The following is an 8,496-nucleotide window of genomic DNA, read 5'->3' on the forward strand; positions in this document are numbered from 1 at the left end:
TTAGCTGTGCCCGAGAGACGGGATCACGCGTGTGAAGGCCTCAGCACGGGGTCAGGTTTGGAGCTGCTGTGACACAGGACGTCTCACCGTGTCACCCACATTCTCGATGACGGCCAGGCCCCAGCTGTGCCCAGACATGGGGGGCTCAAGCCCCGCCTTGGGGTCCTCGGGCTCCACCTGGGCCCCCTCTTGGCCACGCTTGGCTGGAGGCTCCTTCCCCACCCACCTCACCCCACCCCGTCTGCCCTCAAGGCAGCTACAGTGCCCCCTCCCCAATAAGCCAGCGGGTGGTGAGCCCCCGCGCCCCCTCTTCCCGCCCCTGGGGCCGGGCTTCAGTTCTGTGCAGGCGATGAGCGTGTCTTCTCCAGCATGTGCGGCTTGCCCTGGGCCGTTTGCAGTTGCTCTGTGAAGTCACCCCAAATCCTGGAGCTTGAGACGACTGCTCTGGCCCCTGCAGGTGGGGAGGGGGCTCCTCCCAGCTCCAGAGCCAGGGCTCCGGCTACAAACACTGAGCGCTGGGAGTGGCTCAGCACTGACACGCCACGTTCCCTGGAAGCCCAGGTCCCTCCACGTGGCTGGGTTTCCGCACCGAGTGGTAGCCTCAGCAGTAAGACCCTCTACAGGGCCCTGAAGCCTCTGGGAGCAGCTCTTCCAACCAAGCGGGAGCGGGCCGCTCCCTCCTGGTACCTGGCATCCCAAGTCACCCAGGATCACCTCCACCAGCCTACCTGAACTCAGGGAGGGGATGTAGACCCCACCACCCCACAGGAGAGTCATCAGAGAACTGGCAGCCTTGTTGTGAAATTGCCGCCATCTCCCAGTTTCCAGAACTCCGTCCCCACCCGAACAGGCTTCAGTTCGCGTTGGTCGAGCATGTGATGATGAACCTTGTCTCTGCGTCCTGCTGGCTGGGATCCCTTCTGGTCCAGGCCTGGCCCAGCTCCTCCAGGAGGTGTGTCTCCCCTGTGGACTCTGTTCCACGCTGTCCCCCAGCCCCAGACATACAGCAGGCACACAAACGTTTGTTGAATGGAGGTGTGATTAACTAAACCTGCACAAAAGCCCTTGCAAAGAGCAGAATGAACTGGATTGCTCACTAGGGAGCCCAGGAACCTTAGACGGGGTCGCAATACTGAGACCCAGAGGCAGAGGTTGGGTGGGGAGGCCTGAGCCCAGATTGGAGGCCCCCTGTCCCCTGCAACTCCTCCAAGCTGCTCCAGTCAGAAGAAAACTTGTTATTTTGCTTTTGGTAAGATTTTCATCGTTTCCAAACACACTCCAGCTGAATTTTTCATGCTTCAGAAGGAAAAGCCCCTGAGTGTGCATGGGAACTCCTAGGAACTCCTGCTTCATTTTTTCTGTAGACTAAATAAACCGTGACAGGAAAACTTCACGAATTTAGATAATCCCAGTGTAAATGCTCCAATTAGCCAGAGTCCATGGATTCCCGCCCAAGTCTCTGTAGCACCTGCCTGGAGGAGTCACCGCGGGCAGGGGCAGAGCCTGGTCCCCCCACCCCCGCCCAAGGCCACGGCCGCTCCCTGGGGTCTGGGTCAGGGATGCCCTGGGCCAAGAGACTTGGCCTGAGGGCTGTTTGGGAGGTGGGGCCCCGGGAGCAGTGGCCAGAGTCTGGCCATCCTGGGCTGGAGAGGGGTTTTCTGGAGGTCATGTCCTCTCTCACTGTGCGGAGAAGCCCAGGCCTCTCTGCTCACGGCCCCCATGGGTGCTGGCCCCAGACTGGCTGGCTCTGCCTCCCTGCTCTCCCCTCTGCGCCCTCCCAGAGTCCAGGCCCCGTGGTCGCTGGTCACTGGCTTCCCGCTGTCTCCTGGCCCCCGCTTCCCTCCCTAGAGCCCCACCCCAGGGAGCCTACAGCCCTGCCCCTCTGTGCCCACTGCAGCCTCCCGGGTCCTGGACCCCCAGGCTGGGGAATCCCAGCTCCTCCCGCTCCCTGGATCCCTGCCTCCCAAAGTGGGGGGTGTCGGGCCTTCCTGGTGGGGGTGAGCCCAGGACCACTGGTGGGAGTGGGGGGCGGGTCTCAAGCTTCTGTGGCCTCTGCAGGGGGCTTCCTGCATGGTGTCCTAGCGGCTGGGGCTGCAGAGGGAGCTCCAGGGACTCAGAGCCCAGAATGGAACCGTGGGCCCACAGCCTTCTGGAAGCGGATGCCTCGCCTGTTGGTGTGGACGCCATCCCGCACAGAACCTTCACAGGCGGTCACGCTGAGGTCGTGAGGTGGGCCGTCCTGAAGACACTGAGTGTCTGCGGTGCTGGGAGGGGGCCAGGGTCACCGGCCCCAGTCCTGGACATGCACTGTCCCCGTGACCCAGGCTGCGGGTGCCAGGGCAGGGGACCCTGGGTCTGGACTCCTGGTCCAGCGAGGAGGAGGGTCTGATTACCCCTGATGGGGAGCCAGCGCCCTAGTGCGGGGCCCTGGGCCCCTCTGGGCCCCTCAGGCGTCTGCCTCTGTGTCCTGGCAGGGTTGCCCTTGGACTAGCGCTGAGGGGCTCAGTGGACCTGTCAGAACCCAGCTCCCAGGAGGCCACCGGGAGGGCAGGCTGGTGCCTTCACTGCTTCACTCACTCGCCGATCCCCTCTCTCAGCCATTAGTGAGCACCCCAGGGCCTGGCCAGGGTTGAGAGGGTCTCTGGAGTGGACCGCTCCCCACTCCCACTGCCTGACTTCCGCCCCGCAGGCCCAGGGGCCTCTCAGAAGTGTCCTTCCTCTCAGGGAGTCTGGTCTCGAGGGGGCAGAATGTCGGCACAGAATGGCCACCTGAGTGCAGCAGCCCATGTGCTGAGCCCCTAAGGCCCTGCCTGCTGCCCTGAACCCCCCAGCTCCCCACACGAGGGAGCCGCTCAGAGAAGGAAGTAAGGGCGGCTGCTCAGCAGTGAGCGCTGACCCACTAGGGACCAGCTGTTGGGCCAGGTGAGGCCTTGGGGAGTCAGATGGCTCGGGGGGAGCCTCCCAGGTGTGATCTCCCCCACAGGAGCCTGAAGTGGGATCCGGACCTGTGCCCCTCCAACTTCCTGCCCCTGGTCACCGACCATCCTGTTCTGGGCCGGCTCCCACCTAGGACAGCCGCCCAGGCCCCCTTGGGGAACCCCTTGCCACCATGCAGGTCACATGCTGAGCAGGGAGGCTGGGTGGTAGTGGGCAGCAGGCAAGGACCTCCCAGGCCTGCAAGCCCTCCTCTCTGCCGACCTGGCTCCCCCATGAGGACCCCCCACAGGTACAGTCTCCTCTCCCCTGTGAGGACCCCCCACAGGTACGGTCACCCCTCCTCCATGAGGACCCCCCACAGATACAGTCTCCTCTCCCCTGTGAGGACCCCCCACAGGTACAGTCTCCTCTCCTCCATGAGGACCCCCCGCAGGTGCAGTCACCCCTCCTCCAGAGAGGACCCCCCACAGGTACAGTCACCTCTTCCCCATGAGAACCCTCCAGAGGTGCAGTCACCCCTCCTCAATGAGGACCCCCCACAGGTACGGTCACCCTTCTTCCAGAGAGGACCCCCCACAGGTACAGTCTCCTCTCCTCCATGAGGACCCCCCACAGGTACAGTCTCCTCTCCCCTGTAAGGACCCCCCACAGGTACAGTCTCCTCTCCCCTGTAAGGACCCCCTGCAGGTACAGTCTCCTCTCCTTCATGAAGAGCCCCCCACAGGTACAGTCTCCTCCATGGGAGCCGGAATCCCATGAAGAAAGAGGACCGGAGGTGCAGGGGCCGTGGGGTCTTCTGCCTGGCTGGCTGAGCTGAGTGAGTGGCCTTGCATTGGGCCCAGGCTAATAGAGGGTGCTGACTCTGCCCTTCAGGCTGGAGGGAGGCCTGTGGGGAAATCTCCCCTGACTGGGAAGGTGCCCCTCCCTCTGCCCGGTACCTGGTTGGGGTGGGGCTGTGGTCTGCAGACCCCCAGACCCAGTCTCTGGGCCAGGTGGCCGCCCTGGCACGGCTGGGTCAGGTGATGGGGGGGTGGAGGGGGAGGGGCAGGTGGGGGGATGGGGGAGGGGAGGGGGGAGCCGGGGGAGAAAGGGAGCTGAGGAGAAGGGGAGGGGAGGCGGCACAGGGGGCGGGGGAGGCGGAGGAATGGAGAGCACATTCCAGACGGGTGACACACAGCTCTGCAGTGTGGGGCAGAGAGGCGGCGGCTCTGCTGCCCTTCACAGGAAGGTCCCTGGGATCCAGCTCCCCTGAGAGGAAGATAAGATGGGTGGAGCATGGCTGGAAGCAGAATTCCTGGCAGAGGCGCCCTGCTACTGGCTGCCATCCTTCAAGGCTCCACTCAAATGCCACCTCCTCCTTAAAGCCTTCTTGGATTCATCCTGGGCTCCCTGGATCAAGAGGCGCTCCTGGGGAGCCTGGCTACATCCTCCTGCTAATAGACCTGGGCTGGTGGGGAGCTCGGGGTCACGTGCAGGCTGCTCTTCTCTGGCCCTCACGGTGGCTGAGTGCCAGAAGCAGCCTGGCTGGGGTGTCGACTGTCAAGGACGGCCTTCGGGGCCCCTGGGGACACCCTGGGCTGGGAGCTGCTGCCCAGAGCCTGAGGAGCACTGGCTATTTCAGTGCCTGCCGGCACCCAACTCATACCGCCCACACCCTTGGATGTTTGCATGTCCCTCAGTCTCCTTCTTGCAGGAGTCCTGTCCCAGGCAGATGGCAGGCAGGACAGATGTGTGGGCCGCTCCCGCCTCAAACCTACAGGTAACCAGGGGATCAGAGGTGGGTGGGTGGGCATCTTGGGGGAACTTCAGGAGAGTATAAGCCAGCTCTCCCTCTGGATATTAGCCTGCCCACCTCAGCCAGACTGCTGGTCACTGCTTCCCTTGGTCTGGAAGATGAGTTGCCCACTTCTCAGGCCTGGTGTTTGTAACTCCGGTGCTTCTCCTGAGAGGCTGAGGGGGCCCAGTGCTGGGGCTCCCCCATGTGCCAGAGCCAGTGGGCACCTCTGAGTCAAGGGGGGCCTGGTGATCCCCTTTGGGTGGAGTAGGGCTGGCCTGAGTCACCAGTGCCAACAGTGGCAGGGACTTCCCAGGATCAGCCGTGGGGGCTGCCTCAGCCCTGCCCAGCTGCGGTCACTCGCTCTGGAGGAAGCGGAACCGAGGCCTCCAGCTCACAGCCGCAGAGCCCCCACTTCCTGTCAGGCTGATGGATGAAGGAGCCCCCACTCGCTGTCAGGCCGACGGACAGGAGGAGCCCCCACTTCCTGTCAGGCTGGTGGATGAAGGACCCCCGACTTCCTGTCAGGCTGACGGACAGGAGGAGCCCCCAGTTCCTCTCAGGCTGATGGATGAAGAGCCCCGACTTCCTGTCAGGCTGACCGACAGGAGGAGCCCCCACTTCCTGTCAGGCTGACGGACAGTAGGAGCCCCCACTTCCTGTCAGGCTGACGGACAGAAGGAGCCCTGACTTCCTGTCAGGCTGGTGGATGAAGGAGCCCCCACTTCCTGTCAGGCTGACCGACAGGAGGAGCCCCCAGTTCCTGTCAGGCTGACCGACAGGAGGAGCCCCCACTTCCTGTCAGGCTGACGGACAGTAGGAGCCCCCACTCGCTGTCAGGCTGATGGACAGGAGGAGCCCCCAGTTCTGTCAGGCTGATGGACAGGAGGAGCCCCCAGTTCCTGGCAGGCTGACGGACGGGAGGAGCCCCTTCTTCCTGTCAGGCTGATGGATGAAGGAGCCCCCACTCACTGTCAGGCTGACGGACAGTAAGAGCCCCCACTCGCTGTCAGGCTGATGGACGGGAGGAGCCCCCACTTGCTGTCAGGCTGATGGATGAAGGAGCCCCTACTCACTGTCAGGCTGATGGACGGGAGGAGCCCCCACTTCCTGTCAGGCTGGTGGGTGAAGGAGCCCCCACTCCCTGTCAGGCTGGTGGACAGAACCACCAGCCCGGTGCTCAGAGCCCTGACCTCCAGGAGCTCACCTCTCTGGGCTGTGGCTTCACTGTCTGTCTTGGGATCACTCGCTTTGTGGGAATAGGGAGCTACAGCAGACTATCCTCCTGGGATACTGAGACCAGGGCCGGGGAGACCTGACTCACACCCCGCACACACTAGGAAGAGTCAGGCCGGATTTGGGCAGGGTCTCCCGGGGGCTGAGCTGCCCTTGCCCAGGACCCCACAGCTGCTCTGGAGTTCAGGGTCCTAGTCAGACCCTCGGTGACATTGGAGGCCTCTTCCCGGCCACGTGGGGCCCAGCGGCCTAGTCGTGGTCAGAAGGCGTGAGGCTCCCTGAGCTGTGTGGAAGAGCTGTGTGCGGTGGGGAAGTCAGGCTGCCTTCAGAATCCGGGTGGTCCTGACTCCCGGGGTCTCTCGGGAGACAGAGCGGGGCCAGGCTGGGCCGGACTCTGACGTCTGCAGATGGAGCACGTTGCTGGACTCCAGGGGAGGCTTTCTCATGGCCTGCATCTGCCTCTGCCCGTCAGCTTTGGCAGAGGGAGCTGGTGGGGAGTACAGACTTATCTATAACCTGTTATCTGCCGGGGAAAGCGCTTTGTAGTTCCGGGGAGGGCCCTGGTGGTGGTGAGGGAGCCTGCTGGCAGAGCCCTCTCTCCATCATCAAGGCTGGACTCGCCTGCAGCCTGACCCTGCTCTCATCTCGCACGAGGGTGGGCGTCATTTAAGCATCTCCTGGTGGGTTTCTCCAGCCCAGAGTTTATTAGGGTAACGTCGGAGCAGAAGTGACCTGGGCGGATTCGCCTCTGAAAGGATCACTGACTGTGCAGTCTGGGGGTGCATGGGATAAAGGGAAGGGGTGGGGCTGCGGCTGGCTCGCAGGCGAGGACTGGAGACTGGTCAAGTTTCAGAGAGTCAGTTGACAAGGCTTCCTGCCCGCTCAGAGGTACAGAGTAAGAGAGAGTTCACGGTTGGCTCTGAGACTCCTGGGCCTAGCAGTAGGGGTGGGGTGATGGTGTCCCCAGAACTCAGAGGTAGGTCTCGGGGTTCGTCTTGGTTGGGGAGGTGCTGGCCTGAAGGGCCCTGGGGTTCAGAAGGGAGCTCTGGGCTGGAGACCCCACTGCAGGATGGTCAGCGTGGAGGCCATGTGGGAGCCTGCAAGGCTGGGGGTGGCAGACCGTCCAGGGAGGGGAGACGGGAACAGCCGTGGACCCAGCAGCGTGCAGACGCTGAGACTCGGCCTCCAGGGAGGATGGCCATCCCAGGACCGGCCTGGTCTCCCGCCGGAGGACACAGGAAGGGGGCTCCTGTCCAGGTAAACGTGAGCTCAGTGGCCCCAGCCCAGAGGGAACCAAGAGGCTGCCGCTGTCCCCAAGCCCAGGGCTCCTTTCGCAGGGCTGCTGAGCCGGGGGTGGGGCACTCTGTGCTGTTACTGAGCACCTGCTGTTTACCAGGCTTGGCGTCTCTGCAGATAGCACCCTGTGCAACCTGTCCGTCACCGGCCACAGAACACCAGCTGTATTCAGACACATACCCAGCTCTGCACTGAGCACTTACCTCTCGGGCATTACTACAAACATCACGACTCTACTTCCGCTGCCTTGCCCACTCTGTCTTGAGGCCAGTGAAGGAAGCATTTGCTAAAGGCTGTACAACCGGCGGGAGCGGAAATGCCCTTAAACCCAGGACTGGCTCCTCGGGCCCGGGCCCTGTCCTGCCCACGCTGGGGTGGGCCCCTGAGCCCCCACAGGGACGCGCGGAGGTGTCCAGAGGTTGCAGGGCCTCCCTTGCCCCAGGGGTGCCTGCAGGTCACAGCAGGACAGGGATAAGACTATCTGACGCACTTTGCTCTCTCCTGCTGAGAAAAACAACTTGGAGGCAGAGGCTGTCTCTGGCAGTCACACCCGGGCCTCAGCTCACTCCTCCAAAGGGCAGCTAAGAGTCCCCAGGGATACAGGTGTGAGCCCCGAATTCCAGGGTGCTCCAGGGGGCTGGGATCAGAGGCTGCCCAGTCAGGGCAGGGCAGCCTCTCAGGGAGGCTGGGTGCAAGGAGGGGCTGTGTGGTCTCATCAACCTGGGGGCTGAGGGCAACCCAAGGAGTTCTGGGCACTGGGTCCGCACCCCCCGGACACAGTCAGCCCCAGGCGTGGCAGTGAGACAGAGTCCTGAGAAGTCCAGGGCTGCACGGGGGTCAGGCTGGGCTGCTGGGCGCTGCCTCCCACTGCAGAGCGAGTTTGAGACGAGGCCCTGATCCAGCTGTACCTGACGCCGCTCACCCTGGCTCAGCCGTCCCCTGTCTCCTTGGGCACCGTGAGCTGGGTCCTTGTCACAAGAGTTCTGATCCAAAAACCGGATTGTGGGGCTGGGCTGACTGCTCTTCCTGTCTGGAAGCTGTCACGTTCTGGGAGATGACAGGGAATGGGAGGCCTCCTGTCAGTTCTCTGACCCAGGACTTGACTGACAAGGACAAAGGCAGCCTGCCCACCCACCCTTCCCCTCTGAGCCCCCAGGCCGGATCTCCGTGCACGGGGGTGTTCATGCATGAAGGTGTTCGGGGGCCCCCTGTGATTGGGGTCCGATGTGTGCAGCCGTGTCCCTGTGTGGCTG

This window comes from Bos indicus, chromosome 25 (assembly GCF_029378745.1).
Source record: "Bos indicus isolate NIAB-ARS_2022 breed Sahiwal x Tharparkar chromosome 25, NIAB-ARS_B.indTharparkar_mat_pri_1.0, whole genome shotgun sequence".
NCBI lineage: Eukaryota > Metazoa > Chordata > Mammalia > Artiodactyla > Bovidae > Bos > Bos indicus.